The sequence below is a fragment of the Phyllobates terribilis genome, unplaced genomic scaffold (genome assembly GCF_046119375.1).
Source record: "Phyllobates terribilis strain yellow unplaced genomic scaffold, ASM4611937v1 Scaffold_2__4_contigs__length_985480577, whole genome shotgun sequence".
NCBI classification, from domain to species: domain Eukaryota; kingdom Metazoa; phylum Chordata; class Amphibia; order Anura; family Dendrobatidae; genus Phyllobates; species Phyllobates terribilis.
The window spans coordinates 661,680-679,314 of record NW_027362762.1 but is presented as its reverse complement, the minus strand read 5'-3'; positions in this window follow the sequence as shown (position 1 = coordinate 679,314).

Sequence of the window (17,635 nt, the reverse complement as noted above, 5' to 3'; positions counted from 1 at the left end):
ATCACAAAGGATAGGATTAGATACACGGCTCAGCAGACAGTAACACACAGGATAGGGTTAGATACACGGCTCAGCAGACAGTATTACACAGGATAGGATTAGATACACGGGTCAGCAGACAGTATCACACAGGATAGGATTAGATACACAGCTCAGCAGACAGTATCACACGGGATAGGATTAGATACACGGCTCAGCAGACAGTATCACACAGGATAGGATTAGATACACGGCTCAGCAGACAGTATCAGACAGGAGAGGATTAGATACACGGTTCAGCAGACAGTATCAGACAGCATAGGATTAGATACACGGCTCAGCAGACAGTATCACACAGGATAGGATTAGAAACATGGCTCAGCAGACGGTATCACACAGGATAGGATTAGATACACGGCTCAGCAGACGATATAACACAGGAGAGGGTTAGATACACGGCTCAGCAGACAGTATCACACAGGATAGGATTAGATACACGGCTCAGCAGACAGTAACACACAGGATAGGATTAGATACACAACTCAGCAGACAGTATCACACAGGATAGGATTAGATACACAGCTCAGCAGACAGTATCACACAGGATAGGATTAGATACACGGCTCAGCAGACAGTATCACACAGGAGAGGGTTAGATACACGGCTCAGCAGACAGTAACACACAGGATAGGATTAGATACACAACTCAGCAGACAGTATCACACAGGATAGGATTAGATACACAGCTCAGCAGACAGTATCACACAGGATAGGATTAGATACACGGCTCAGCAGACAGTATCACACAGGAGAGGGTTAGATACACGGCTCAGCAGACAGTAACACACAGGATAGGATTAGATACACAACTCAGCAGACAGTATCACACAGGATAAGATTAGATACACGGCTCAACAGACAGTATCACACAGGATAGGATTAGATACACGGGTCAGCAGACAGTATCACACAGCATAGGATTAGATACACAGCTCAGCAGACAGTATCACACAGAATATGATTAGATACACGGTTCAGCAGACAGTATCACACGGGATAGGATTAGATACACGGCTCAGCAGACGGTATCACATAGGAGAGGATTAGATACACGGCTCAGCAGTTAGTATCACACAGGATAGGATTAGATACACGGCTTAGCAGACAGTATCAGACAGGAGAGGATTAGATACACGGTTCAGCAGACAGTATCAGACAGCATAGGATTAGATACACGCTCAGCAGACAGTATCACACAGGATAGGATTAGAAACATGGCTCAGCAGACGGTATCACACAGGATAGGATTAGATACACGGCTCAGCAGACGATATAACACAGGAGAGGGTTAGATACACGGCTCAGCAGACAGTATCACACAGGATAGGATTAGATACACGGCTCAGCAGACAGTAACACACAGGATAGAATTAGATACACAACTCAGCAGACAGTATCACACAGGATAGGATTAGATACACAGCTCAGCAGACAGTATCACACAGGATAGGATTAGATACACGGCTCAGCAGACAGTATCACACAGGAGAGGGTTAGATACACGGCTCAGCAGACAGTAACACACAGGATAGGATTAGATACACGGCTCAGCAGACAGTATCACACAGGAGAGGGTTAGATACACAGCTCAGCAGACAGTATCACACAGGACAGGATTAGATACACAGCTCAGCAGACAGTATCACACAGGAGAGGATTAGATACACAGCTCAGCAGACAGTATCACACAGGATAGGATTAGATACACAGCTCAGCAGACAGTATCACAGAGAATAGGATTAGATACACGGCTCAGCAGACAGTATCACACAGGAGAGGATTAGATACACGGCTCAGTAGACAGTGTCACACAGGATAGGATTAGATACACGGCTCAGCAGACAGTATCACACAGGACAGGATTAGATACACGGCTCAGCAGACAGTATCACACAGGAGAGGATTAGATACACAGCTCAGCAGACAGTATCACACAGGATAAGATTAGATACACGGCTCAGCAGACGGTATCACACAGGATAGGATTAGATAAACAGCTCAGCAGACAGTATCACACAGGATAGGATTAGATACACAGCTCAGCAGACAGTATCACACAGGAGAGGATTAGATACACAGCTCAGCAGACAGTATCACACAGGAGAGGATTAGATACACAGCTCAGCAGACAGTATCACACAGGATAAGATTAGATACACGGCTCAGCAGACAGTATCACACAGGACAGGATTAGATAAACAGCTCAGCAGACAGTATCACACAGGAGAGGATTAGATACACGGCTCAGCAGACAGTATCACACAGGAGAGGGTTAGATACACAGCTCAGCAGACAGTATCACACAGGACAGGATTAGATAAACAGCTCAGCAGACAGTATCACACAGGACAGGATTAGATACACAGCTCAGCAGACAGTATCACACAGGAGAGGATTAGATACACAGCTCAGCAGACAGTATCACACAGGAGAGGATTAGATACACGGCTCAGCAGACAGTATCACACAGGACAGGATTAGATACACAGCTCAGCAGACAGTATCACACAGGAGAGGATTAGATACACAGCTCAGCAGACAGTATCACACAGGAGAGGATTAGATATATGGCTCAGCAGACAGTATCACACAGGATAGGATTAGATACACGGCTCAGCAGACAGTATCACATAGGATAGGATTAGATACACAGCTCAGCAGACAGTATCACACAGGACAGGATTAGATACACGGCTCAGCAGACAGTATCACACAGGATAGGATTAGATACACGGCTCAACAGACAGTATCACACAGGACAGGATTAGATACATGGCTCAGCAGACAGTATCACACAGGATAGGATTAGATACACGGCTCAGCAGACAGTATCACATAGGATAGGATTAGATACACAGCTCAGCAGACAGTATCACACAAGATAGGATTAGATACACAGCTCAGCAGACAGTATCACATTGGATAGGATTAGATACACGGCTCAGCAGACAGTATCACACAGGATAGGATTAGATACACGGCTCAGCAGACAGTATCACACAGGATAGGATTAGATACACGGCTCAGCAGACAGTATCACAAGGGAGATGATTAGATACACGGCTCAGCAGACAGTATCACACAGGATAGGATTAGATACACGGCTCAGCAGACAGTATCACAAGGGAGATGATTAGATACACGGCTCAGCAGACAGTATCACACAGGACAGGATTAGATATATGGCTCAGCAGACAGTATCACAAGGGAGATGATTAGATACACGGCTCAGCAGACAGTATCACAAAGGATAGGATTAGATACACGGCTCAGCAGACAGTATCACACAGGACAGGATTAGATACATGGCTCAGCAGACAGTATCACACAGGATAGGATTAGATACACGGCTCAGCACACAGTATCACACAGGATAGGATTAGATACACGGGTCAGTAGATGGTATCACACAGGATAGGATTAGATACATGGCTCAGTAGACGTTATCACACAGGATAGGATTAGATACACAGCTCAGCAGACAGTATCACACAGGATAGGATTAGATTCACGGCTCAGGAGACGGTATCACACAGGAGAGGATTAGATACACGGTTCAGCAGACAGTATCACACAGGATACGATTAGATACACAGCTCAGCAGACAGTATCACACAGGAGAGGATTAGATACACGGCTCAGCAGACAGTATCACACAGGAGAGGATTAGATACACGGCTCAGCAGACAGTATCACACAGGATAGGATTACATACACGGCTCAGCAGACAGTGTCACACAGGATAGGATTAGATACACGGCTCAGCAGACGGTATCACACAGGAGAGGGTTAGATACACGGCTCAGCAGAGAGTATCACACAGGAGAGGGTTAGATACACGGCTCAGCAGACAGTATCACACAGGATAGGATTAGATACACGGCTCAGCAGACAGTAACACACAGGATAGAATTAGATACACAACTCAGCAGACAGTATCACACAGGATAGGATTAGATACACAGCTCAGCAGACAGTATCACACAGGATAGGATTAGATACACGGCTCAGCAGACAGTATCACACAGGAGAGGGTTAGATACACGGCTCAGCAGACAGTAACACACAGGATAGGATTAGATACACGGCTCAGCAGACAGTATCACACAGGAGAGGGTTAGATACACAGCTCAGCAGACAGTATCACACAGGACAGGATTAGATACACAGCTCAGCAGACAGTATCACACAGGAGAGGATTAGATACACAGCTCAGCAGACAGTATCACACAGGATAGGATTAGATACACAGCTCAGCAGACAGTATCACAGAGAATAGGATTAGATACACGGCTCAGCAGACAGTATCACACAGGAGAGGATTAGATACACGGCTCAGTAGACAGTGTCACACAGGATAGGATTAGATACACGGCTCAGCAGACAGTATCACACAGGACAGGATTAGATACACGGCTCAGCAGACAGTATCACACAGGAGAGGATTAGATACACAGCTCAGCAGACAGTATCACACAGGATAAGATTAGATACACGGCTCAGCAGACGGTATCACACAGGATAGGATTAGATAAACAGCTCAGCAGACAGTATCACACAGGATAGGATTAGATACACAGCTCAGCAGACAGTATCACACAGGAGAGGATTAGATACACAGCTCAGCAGACAGTATCACACAGGAGAGGATTAGATACACAGCTCAGCAGACAGTATCACACAGGATAAGATTAGATACACGGCTCAGCAGACAGTATCACACAGGACAGGATTAGATAAACAGCTCAGCAGACAGTATCACACAGGAGAGGATTAGATACACGGCTCAGCAGACAGTATCACACAGGAGAGGGTTAGATACACAGCTCAGCAGACAGTATCACACAGGACAGGATTAGATAAACAGCTCAGCAGACAGTATCACACAGGACAGGATTAGATACACAGCTCAGCAGACAGTATCACACAGGAGAGGATTAGATACACAGCTCAGCAGACAGTATCACACAGGAGAGGATTAGATACACGGCTCAGCAGACAGTATCACACAGGACAGGATTAGATACACAGCTCAGCAGACAGTATCACACAGGAGAGGATTAGATACACAGCTCAGCAGACAGTATCACACAGGAGAGGATTAGATATATGGCTCAGCAGACAGTATCACACAGGATAGGATTAGATACACGGCTCAGCAGACAGTATCACATAGGATAGGATTAGATACACAGCTCAGCAGACAGTATCACACAGGACAGGATTAGATACACGGCTCAGCAGACAGTATCACACAGGATAGGATTAGATACACGGCTCAACAGACAGTATCACACAGGACAGGATTAGATACATGGCTCAGCAGACAGTATCACACAGGATAGGATTAGATACACGGCTCAGCAGACAGTATCACATAGGATAGGATTAGATACACAGCTCAGCAGACAGTATCACACAAGATAGGATTAGATACACAGCTCAGCAGACAGTATCACATTGGATAGGATTAGATACACGGCTCAGCAGACAGTATCACACAGGATAGGATTAGATACACGGCTCAGCAGACAGTATCACACAGGATAGGATTAGATACACGGCTCAGCAGACAGTATCACAAGGGAGATGATTAGATACACGGCTCAGCAGACAGTATCACACAGGATAGGATTAGATACACGGCTCAGCAGACAGTATCACAAGGGAGATGATTAGATACACGGCTCAGCAGACAGTATCACACAGGACAGGATTAGATATATGGCTCAGCAGACAGTATCACAAGGGAGATGATTAGATACACGGCTCAGCAGACAGTATCACAAAGGATAGGATTAGATACACGGCTCAGCAGACAGTATCACACAGGACAGGATTAGATACATGGCTCAGCAGACAGTATCACACAGGATAGGATTAGATACACGGCTCAGCACACAGTATCACACAGGATAGGATTAGATACACGGGTCAGTAGATGGTATCACACAGGATAGGATTAGATACATGGCTCAGTAGACGTTATCACACAGGATAGGATTAGATACACAGCTCAGCAGACAGTATCACACAGGATAGGATTAGATTCACGGCTCAGGAGACGGTATCACACAGGAGAGGATTAGATACACGGTTCAGCAGACAGTATCACACAGGATACGATTAGATACACAGCTCAGCAGACAGTATCACACAGGAGAGGATTAGATACACGGCTCAGCAGACAGTATCACACAGGAGAGGATTAGATACACGGCTCAGCAGACAGTATCACACAGGATAGGATTACATACACGGCTCAGCAGACAGTGTCACACAGGATAGGATTAGATACACGGCTCAGCAGACGGTATCACACAGGAGAGGGTTAGATACACGGCTCAGCAGAGAGTATCACACAGGAGAGGGTTAGATACACGGCTCAGCAGACAGTATCACACAGGAGAGGGTTAGATACACGGCTCAGCAGACAGTATCACACATGATAGGATTAGATACACGGCTCAGCAGACAGTATCACACAGGATAGGGTTAGATACACGGCTCAGCAGACAGTATCACACAGGAGAGGGTTAGATACACGGCTCAGCAGACAGTATCACACAGGATAGGATTAGATACACGGCTCAGCAGACAGTATCACACAGGAGAGGGTTAGATACACGGCTCAGCAGACAGTATCACAAAGGATAGGATTAGATACACGGCTCAGCAGACAGTATCACACAGGATAGGGTTAGATACACGGCTCAGCAGACAGTATCACACAGGAGAGGGTTAGATACACGGCTCAGCAGACAGTATCACAAAGGATAGGATTAGATACACGGCTCAGCAGACAGTATCACACAGGATAGGGTTAGATACACGGCTCAGCAGACAGTATCACACAGGAGAGGATTAGATTCACGGCTCAGCAGACAGTATCACACAGGATAGGATTAGATACACGGCTCAGCAGACAGTATCACACAGGAGAGGGTTAGATACACGGCTCAGCAGACAGTATCACAAAGGATAGGATTAGATACACGGCTCAGCAGACAGTAACACACAGGATAGGGTTAGATACACGGCTCAGCAGACAGTATCACACAGGATAGGATTAGATACACGGCTCAGCAGACAGTATCACACATGAAAGGGTTAGATACACGGCTCAGCAGACAGTATCACACAGGAGAGGGTTAGATACACGGCTCAGCGGACAGTATCACAGAGGATAGGATTAGATACACGGCTCAGCAGACAGTATCACACAGGAGAGGGTTAGATACACGGCTCAGCAGACAGTATCACAGAGGATAGGATTAGATACACGGCTCAGCAGACAGTATGTCACAGGACAGGATTAGATACACGGCTCAGCAGACAGTATCACACAGGATACGATTAGATACACAGCTCAGCAGACAGTATCACACTATAGAGGATTAGATACACGGCTCAGCAGACAGTATCACACAGGAGAGGATTAGATACACGGTTCAGCAGACAGTATCACAAAGGAGAGGGTTAGATACACGGCTCAGCAGACAGTATCACACTATAGAGGATTAGATACACGGCTCAGCAGACAGTATCACACAGGATACGATTAGATACACAGCTCAGCAGACAGTATCACACAGGAGAGGATTAGATACACGGCTCAGCAGACAGTATCACACAGGAGAGGGTTAGATACACGGCTCAGCAGACAGTATCACAAAGGATAGGATTAGATACACGGCTCAGCAGACAGTAACACACAGGATAGGATTAGATACACGGCTCAGCAGACAGTATCACACATGAAAGGGTTAGATACACGGCTCAGCAGACAGTATCACACAGGAGAGGGTTAGATACACGGCTCAGCAGACAGTATCACACAGGATAGGGTTAGATACACGGCTCAGCAGACAGTATCACACAGGAGAGGGTTAGATACACGGCTCAGCAGACAGTATCACACAGGAGAGGGTTAGATACACGGCTCAGCAGACAGTATCACACAGGATAGGGTTAGATACACGGCTCAGCAGACAGTATCACACAGGAGAGGGTTAGATACACGGCTCAGCAGACAGTATCACACAGGATAGGATTAGATACACGGCTCAGCAGACAGTATCACACAGGAGAGGGTTAGATACACGGCTCAGCAGACAGTATCACAAAGGATAGGATTAGATACACGGCTCAGCAGACAGTAACACACAGGATAGGGTTAGATACACGGCTCAGCAGACAGTATTACACAGGAGAGGGTTAGATACACGGCTCAGCAGACAGTATCACAAAGGATAGGATTAGATACACGGCTCAGCAGACAGTAACACACAGGATAGGGTTAGATACACGGCTCAGCAGACAGTATTACACAGGATAGGGTTAGATACACGGCTCAGCAGACAGTATCACACAGGATAGGATTAGATACACGGCTCAGCAGACAGTATCACACAGGAGAGGGTTAGATACACGGCTCAGCAGACAGTATCACAAAGGATAGGATTAGATACACGGCTCAGCAGACAGTAACACACAGGATAGGGTTAGATACACGGCTCAGCAGACAGTATTACACAGGATAGGATTAGATACACGGCTCAGCAGACAGTATCACACAGGATAGGATTAGATACACAGCTCAGCAGACAGTATCACACGGGATAGGATTAGATACACGGCTCAGCAGACAGTATCACACAGGATAGGATTAGATACACGGCTCAGCAGACAGTATCAGACAGGAGAGGATTAGATACACGGTTCAGCAGACAGTATCAGACAGCATAGGATTAGATACACGGCTCAGCAGACAGTATCACACAGGATAGGATTAGAAACATGGCTCAGCAGACGGTATCACACAGGATAGGATTAGATACACGGCTCAGCAGACGATATAACACAGGAGAGGGTTAGATACACGGCTCAGCAGACAGTATCACACAGGATAGGATTAGATACACGGCTCAGCAGACAGTAACACACAGGATAGGATTAGATACACAACTCAGCAGACAGTATCACACAGGATAGGATTAGATACACAGCTCAGCAGACAGTATCACACAGGATAGGATTAGATACACGGCTCAGCAGACAGTATCACACAGGAGAGGGTTAGATACACGGCTCAGCAGACAGTAACACACAGGATAGGATTAGATACACAACTCAGCAGACAGTATCACACAGGATAGGATTAGATACACAGCTCAGCAGACAGTATCACACAGGATAGGATTAGATACACGGCTCAGCAGACAGTATCACACAGGAGAGGGTTAGATACACGGCTCAGCAGACAGTAACACACAGGATAGGATTAGATACACAACTCAGCAGACAGTATCACACAGGATAGGATTAGATACACAGCTCAGCAGACAGTATCACACAGGATAGGATTAGATACACGGCTCAGTAGACAGTATCACACAGGATAGGATTAGATACACAGCTCAGCAGACAGTATCACACAGGATAGGATTAGATACACAACTCAGCAGACAGTATCACACAGGATAGGATTAGATACACAGCTCAGCAGACAGTATAACACAGGATAGGATTAGATACACGGCTCAGCAGACAGTAACACACAGGATAGGATTAGATACACAACTCAGCAGACAGTATCACACAAGGTAGGATTAGATACACAGCTCAGCAGACAGTATCACACAGGATAGGGTTAGATACACGGCTCAGCAGACAGTATCACAGAGGATAGGGTTAGATACACGGCTCAGCAGACAGTATCACAGAGGATAGGATTAGATACACGGCTCAGCAGACAGTATCACACAGGAGAGGGTTAGATACACGGCTCAGCAGACAGTATCACAGAGGATAGGATTAGATACACGGCTCAGCAGACAGTATCACACAGGATAGGATTAGATACACGGCTCAGCAGACAGTATGTCACAGGACAGGATTAGATACACGGCTCAGCAGACAGTATCACACAGGATACGATTAGATACACAGCTCAGCAGACAGTATCACACTATAGAGGATTAGATACACGGCTCAGCAGACAGTATCACACAGGAGAGGATTAGATACACGGTTCAGCAGACAGTATCACACAGGATACGATTAGATACACAGCTCAGCAGACAGTATCACACAGGAGAGGATTAGATACACGGCTCAGCAGACAGTATCACACAGGAGAGGATTAGATACACGGCTCAGCAGACAGTATCACACAGGATACGATTAGATACACAGCTCAGCAGACAGTATCACACAGGAGAGGATTAGATACACGGTTCAGCAGACAGTATCACACAGGATACGATTAGATACACAGCTCAGCAGACAGTATCACACAGGAGAGGATTAGATACACGGCTCAGCAGACAGTATCACACAGGATAGGATTACATACACGGCTCAGCAGACAGTGTCACACAGGATAGGATTAGATACACGGCTCAGCAGACAGTATCACACAGGAGAGGGTTAGATACACGGCTCAGCAGACAGTATCACACAGGATAGGATTAGATACACGGCTCAGCAGACAGTATCACACAGGAGAGGGTTAGATACACGGCTCAGCAGACAGTATCACAAAGGATTGGATTAGATACACGGCTCAGCAGACAGTATCACACAGGATAGGGTTAGATACACGGCTCAGCAGACAGTATCACACAGGAGAGGGTTAGATACACGGCTCAGCAGACAGTATCACACAGGATAGGGTTAGATACACGGCTCAGCAGACAGTATCACACAGGATAGGGTTAGATACACGGCTCAGCAGACAGTATCACAAAGGAGAGGGTTAGATACACGGCTCAGCAGACAGTATCACACAGGAGAGGATTAGATACACGGCTCAGCAGACAGTATCACACAGGATAGGATTAGATACACGGCTCAGCAGACAGTATCACACAGGAGAGGGTTAGATACAGCTCAGCATACAGTATCACAAAGGATAGGATTAGATACACGGCTCAGCAGACAGAAACACACAGGATAGGGTTAGATACACGGCTCAGCAGACAGTATCACACAGGATAGGATTAGATACACGGCTCAGCAGACAGTATCACACATGAAAGGGTTAGATACACAGCTCAGCAGATGGTATCACACAGAATAAGATTAGATACACGCCTCAACATACAATATCACACAGGACAGGATTAGATACACGCCTCAGCAGATAGTATCACACAGGGCAGGATTAGATACACGGCTCAGCATACAGTATCACACAGGATAGGATTAGATACACAGCTCAGCAGACAGTATCACACAGGATAGGATTAGATACATGGCTCAGCAGACAGTATCACATAGGAGAGGATTAGATACACGGCTCAGCAGTTAGTATCACACAGGAGAGGATTAGATACACGACTCAGCAGACAGTATTACACAGGATAGGATTAGATACACGGCTCAGCAGACAGTATCACACATGAGAGGGTTAGATACACCGCTCAGCTGATGGTATCACACAGAATAGGATTAGATACACGCCTCAACATACAATATCACACAGGACAGGATTAGATACACGGCTCAGCATACAGTATCATACAGGACAGGATTAGATACACGGCTAAGCAGTTAGTATCACATAGGATAGGATTAGATACACGGCTCAACAGACAGTATCACACAGGATAGGATTAGATACACGGGTCAGCAGACAGTATCACACAGCATAGGATTAGATACACAGCTCAGCAGACAGTATCACACAGAATAGGATTAGATACACGGCTCAGCAGACAGTATCACACGGGATAGGATTAGATACACGGCTCAGCAGACGGTATCACATAGGAGAGGATTAGATACACGGCTCAGCAGTTAGTATCACACAGGATAGGATTAGATACACGGCTTAGCAGACAGTATCAGACAGGAGAGGATTAGATACACGGTTCAGCAGACAGTATCAGACAGCATAGGATTAGATACACGCTCAGCAGACAGTATCACACAGGATAGGATTAGAAACATGGCTCAGCAGATGGTATCACACAGGATAGGATTAGATACACGGCTCAGCAGACAGTATCACACAGGATAGGATTAGAAACATGGCTCAGCAGACGGTATCACACAGGATAGGATTAGATACACAGCTCAGCAGACAGTATCACACAGGATAGGATTAGATACACGGCTCAGCAGACAGTATCACACAGGAGAGGGTTAGATACACGGCTCAGCAGACAGTAACACACAGGATAGGATTAGATACACGGCTCAGCAGACAGTATCACACAGGAGAGGGTTAGATACACAGCTCAGCAGACAGTATCACACAGGACAGGATTAGATACACAGCTCAGCAGACAGTATCACACAGGAGAGGATTAGATACACAGCTCAGCAGACAGTATCACACAGGATAGGATTAGATACACAGCTCAGCAGACAGTATCACAGAGAATAGGATTAGATACACGGCTCAGCAGACAGTATCACACAGGAGAGGATTAGATACACGGCTCAGTAGACAGTGTCACACAGGATAGGATTAGATACACGGCTCAGCAGACAGTATCACACAGGACAGGATTAGATACACGGCTCAGCAGACAGTATCACACAGGATAGGATTAGATACATGGCTCAGCAGACAGTATCACACAGGAGAGGATTAGATACACAGCTCAGCAGACAGTATCACACAGGATAGGATTAGATACACAGCTCAGCAGACAGTATCACACAGGATAGGATTAGATAAACAGCTCAGCAGACAGTATCACACAGGATAGGATTAGATACACAGCTCAGCAGACAGTATCACACAGGAGAGGATTAGATACACAGCTCAGCAGACAGTATCACACAGGAGAGGATTAGATACACAGCTCAGCAGACAGTATCACACAGGATAAGATTAGATACACGGCTCAGCAGACAGTATCACACAGGACAGGATTAGATAAACAGCTCAGCAGACAGTATCACACAGGATAGGATTAGATACACAGCTCAGCAGACAGTATCACACAGGAGAGGATTAGATACACAGCTCAGCAGACAGTATCACACAGGAGAGGATTAGATACACGGCTCAGCAGACAGTATCACACATGACAGGATTAGATACACAGCTCAGCAGACAGTATCACACAGGAGAGGATTAGATACACAGCTCAGCAGACAGTATCACACAGGAGAGGATTAGATACACAGCTCAGCAGACAGTATCACACAGGATAGGATTAGATATATGGCTCAGCAGACAGTATCACACAGGATAGGATTAGATACACGGCTCAGCAGACAGTATCACATAGGATAGGATTAGATACACAGCTCAGCAGACAGTATCACACAGGACAGGATTAGATACACGGCTCAGCAGACAGTATCACACAGGATAGGATTAGATACACGGCTCAACAGACAGTATCACACAGGACAGGATTAGATACATGGCTCAGCAGACAGTATCACACAGGATAGGATTAGATACACGGCTCAGCAGACAGTATCACATAGGATAGGATTAGATACACAGCTCAGCAGACAGTATCACACAAGATAGGATTAGATACACAGCTCAGCAGACAGTATCACATAGGATAGGATTAGATACACGGCTCAGCAGACAGTATCACACAGGATAGGATTAGATACACGGCTCAGCAGACAGTATCACACAGGATAGGATTAGATACACGGCTCAGCAGACAGTATCACAAGGGAGATGATTAGATACACGGCTCAGCAGACAGTATCACACAGGATAGGATTAGATACACGGCTCAGCAGACAGTATCACAAGGGAGATGATTAGATACACGGCTCAGCAGACAGTATCACACAGGACAGGATTAGATATATGGCTCAGCAGACAGTATCACAAGGGAGATGATTAGATACACGGCTCAGCAGACAGTATCACAAAGGATATGATTAGATACACGGCTCAGCAGACAGTATCACACAGGACAGGATTAGATACATGGCTCAGCAGACAGTATCACACAGGATAGGATTAGATACACGGCTCAGCACACAGTATCACACAGGATAGGATTAGATACACGGGTCAGTAGATGGTATCACACAGGATAGGATTAGATACATGGCTCAGTAGACGTTATCACACAGGATAGGATTAGATACACGGCTCAGCACACAGTATCACACAGGATAGGATTAGATTCACGGCTCAGGAGACGGTATCACACAGGAGAGGATTAGATACATGGCTCAGCAGACGTTATCACACAGGATAGGATTAGATACACGGCTCAGCAGAGAGTATCACACAGGATAGGATTAGGTACACGGCCCAGCAGATAGTATCGCACAGGATAGGATTAGATACATGGCTCAGCAGACAGTATCGCACAGCATAGGATTAGATACACAGCTCAGCAGATGGTATCACACAGCATAGGATTAGATACACAGCTCAGCAGATAGTATCACACAGGAGAGGATTAGATACACAGCTCAGCAGACAGTATCGCACAGGATAGGATTAGATACATGGCTCAGCAGACAATATCACACAGGATAGGATTAGATACACGGCTCAGCAGACAGTATCACACAGGATAGGATTAGATACACGGCTCAGCAGACAGTATCGCACAGCATAGGATTAGATACACAGCTCAGCAGACGATATCACACAGCATAGGATTAGATACACAGCTCAGCAGATAGTATCACACAGGAGAGGATTAGATACACGGCTCAACAGACATTATCACACAAAATAGGATTAGATACAGGGCTAAGCAGACAGTATCACACAGCATAGGATTAGATACATGGCTCAGCAGACAGTTTCACACAGGAAAGGATCAGATACACGGCTCAGCAGACAGTATCACACAGGATAAGATTAGATACACGGCTCAGCAGACAGTATCACACAGGATAGGATTAGATACACAGCTCAGCAGACAGTATCACACAGGATAGTATTAGATACTTGGCTCAGCAGACAGTATCACACAGGATAGGATTAGATACACGGCTCAGCAGACAGTATCACACAGGATAGGATTAGATACACGGCTCAGCAGATAGTATCACACAGGATAGGATTAGATACACGGCTCAGCAGATAGTATCACACAGGATAGGATTAGATACACGGCTCAGCATACAGTATCACACAGGATAGGATTAGATACACAGCTCAGCAGACAGTATCACACAGGATAGGATTAGATACACGGCTCAGCAGATAGTATCACACAGGATAGGATTAGATACACGGCTCAGCATACAGTATCACACAGGATAGGATTAGATACACAGCTCAGCAGACAGTATCACACAGGATAGGATTAGATACACGGCTCAGCAGACAGTATCACATAGGAGAGGATTAGATACACGGCTCAGCAGTTAGTATCACACAGGAGAGGATTAGATACACGACTCAGCAGACAGTATTACACAGGATAGGGTTAGATACACGGCTCAGCAGACAGTATCAGACAGGAGAGGATTAGATACACGGCTCAGCATACAGTATTATACAGGACAGGATTAGATACACAGCTCAGCAGACAGTATCACACAGGATAGGATTAGATACACGGCTCAGCAGACAGTATCACACGGGAGAGGATTAGATACACGGCTCAGCAGACAGTATGACACAGGAGAGGATTAGATACACGGCTCAGCAGACAGTATCACACGGGAGAGGATTAGATACACAGCTCAGCAGACACTATCACACAGGATAGGATTAGATACACGGCTCAGCAGACAGTATGACACAGGAGAGGATTAGATACACAGCTCAGCAGACAGTATCACACGGGAGAGGATTAGATACACGGCTCAGCAGACAGTATGACACAAGAGAGGATTAGATACACGGCTCAGCAGACAGTATCACACAGCATAGGATTAGATACACAGCTCAGCAGACAGTATCACACAGGATAGGATTAGATAAACGGCTCAGCAGACGGTATCACATAGGAGAGGATTAGATACACGGCTCAGCAGACAGTATCACACAGGATAGGATTAGATACATGGCTCAGCAGACGGTATCACACAGGATATGATTAGATACACGGCTCAGCAGACGATATAACACAGGAGAGGGTTAGATACACGGCTCAGCAGACAGTATCACACAGGATAGGATTAGATACACGGCTCAGCAGACAGTATCACACAGGATAGGATTAGATACACGGCTCAGCACACAGTATCACACAGGATAGGATTAGATACACGGCTCAGCAGACAGTATCACACAGGATAGGATTAGATACACGGCTCAGCAGAAGATATAACACAGGAGAGGGTTAGATACACGGCTCAGCAGACAGTATCACACAGGATAGGATTAGATACACGGCTCAGCAGACAGTAACACACAGGATAGGATTAGATACACAACTCAGCAGACAGTATCACACAGCATAGGATTAGATACATGGCTCAGCAGACAGTTTCACACAGGAAAGGATCAGATACACGGCTCAGCAGACAGTATCACACAGGAGACGATTAGATACACGGCTCATCAAACAGTATCACACAGGATAGGATTAGATACCCGGCTCAGCAGACAGTATCACACAGGATAAGATTAGATACACGGCTCAGCAGACAGTATCACACAGGATAGGATTAGATACACAGCTCAGCAGACAGTATCACACAGGATAGGATTAGATACACAGCTCAGCAGACAGTATCACACAGGATAGGATTAGATACCCGGCTCAGCAGACAGTATCACACAGGATAGGATTAGATACACAGCTCAGCAGACAGTATCACACAGGATAGGATCAGATACACGGCTCAGCAGACAGTATCACACAGGAGACGATTAGATACACGGCTCAGCAGACAGTATCACACAGGATAGGATTAGATACACAGCTCAGCAGACAGTATCACACAGGATAGGATTAGATACCCGGCTCAGTAGACAGTACCACACAGGATAAGATTAGATACACGGCTCAGCAGACAGTATCACACAGGATAGGATTAGATACACAGCTCAGCAGACAGTATCACACAGGAGAGGATTAGATACACGGCTCAGCAGACAGTATCACACAGGATAGGATTAGATACACAGCTCAGCAGACAGTATCACACAGGACAGGATTAGATATATGGCTCAGCAGACAGTATCACACAGGACAGGATTAGATACATGGCTCAGCAGACAGTATCACACAGGATAGGATTAGATACACAGCTCAGCAGACAGTATCACACAGGATAGGATTAGATACACGGCTCAGCACACAGTATCACACAGGATAGGATTAGATACACGGCTCAGCAGACAGTATCACACAGGACAGGATTAGATACATGGCTCAGCAGACAGTATCACAATGGACAGGATTAGATACACAGCTCAGCAGACAGTATCACACAGGATAGGATTAGGTACACGGCCCAGCAGATAGTATCACACAGGATAGGATTAGATACACGGCTCAGCAGACAGTATCACACAGCATAGGATTAGATACACGGCTCTGCAGACAGTATCACACAGGATAGGATTAGATACACGGCTCAGCAAACAGTATCACACAGGATAGGATTAGATACACGGCTCACCAGAAAGTATCACACAGGAAGGGATTAGATACCAGGCTCAGCAGTCAGTATCACACAG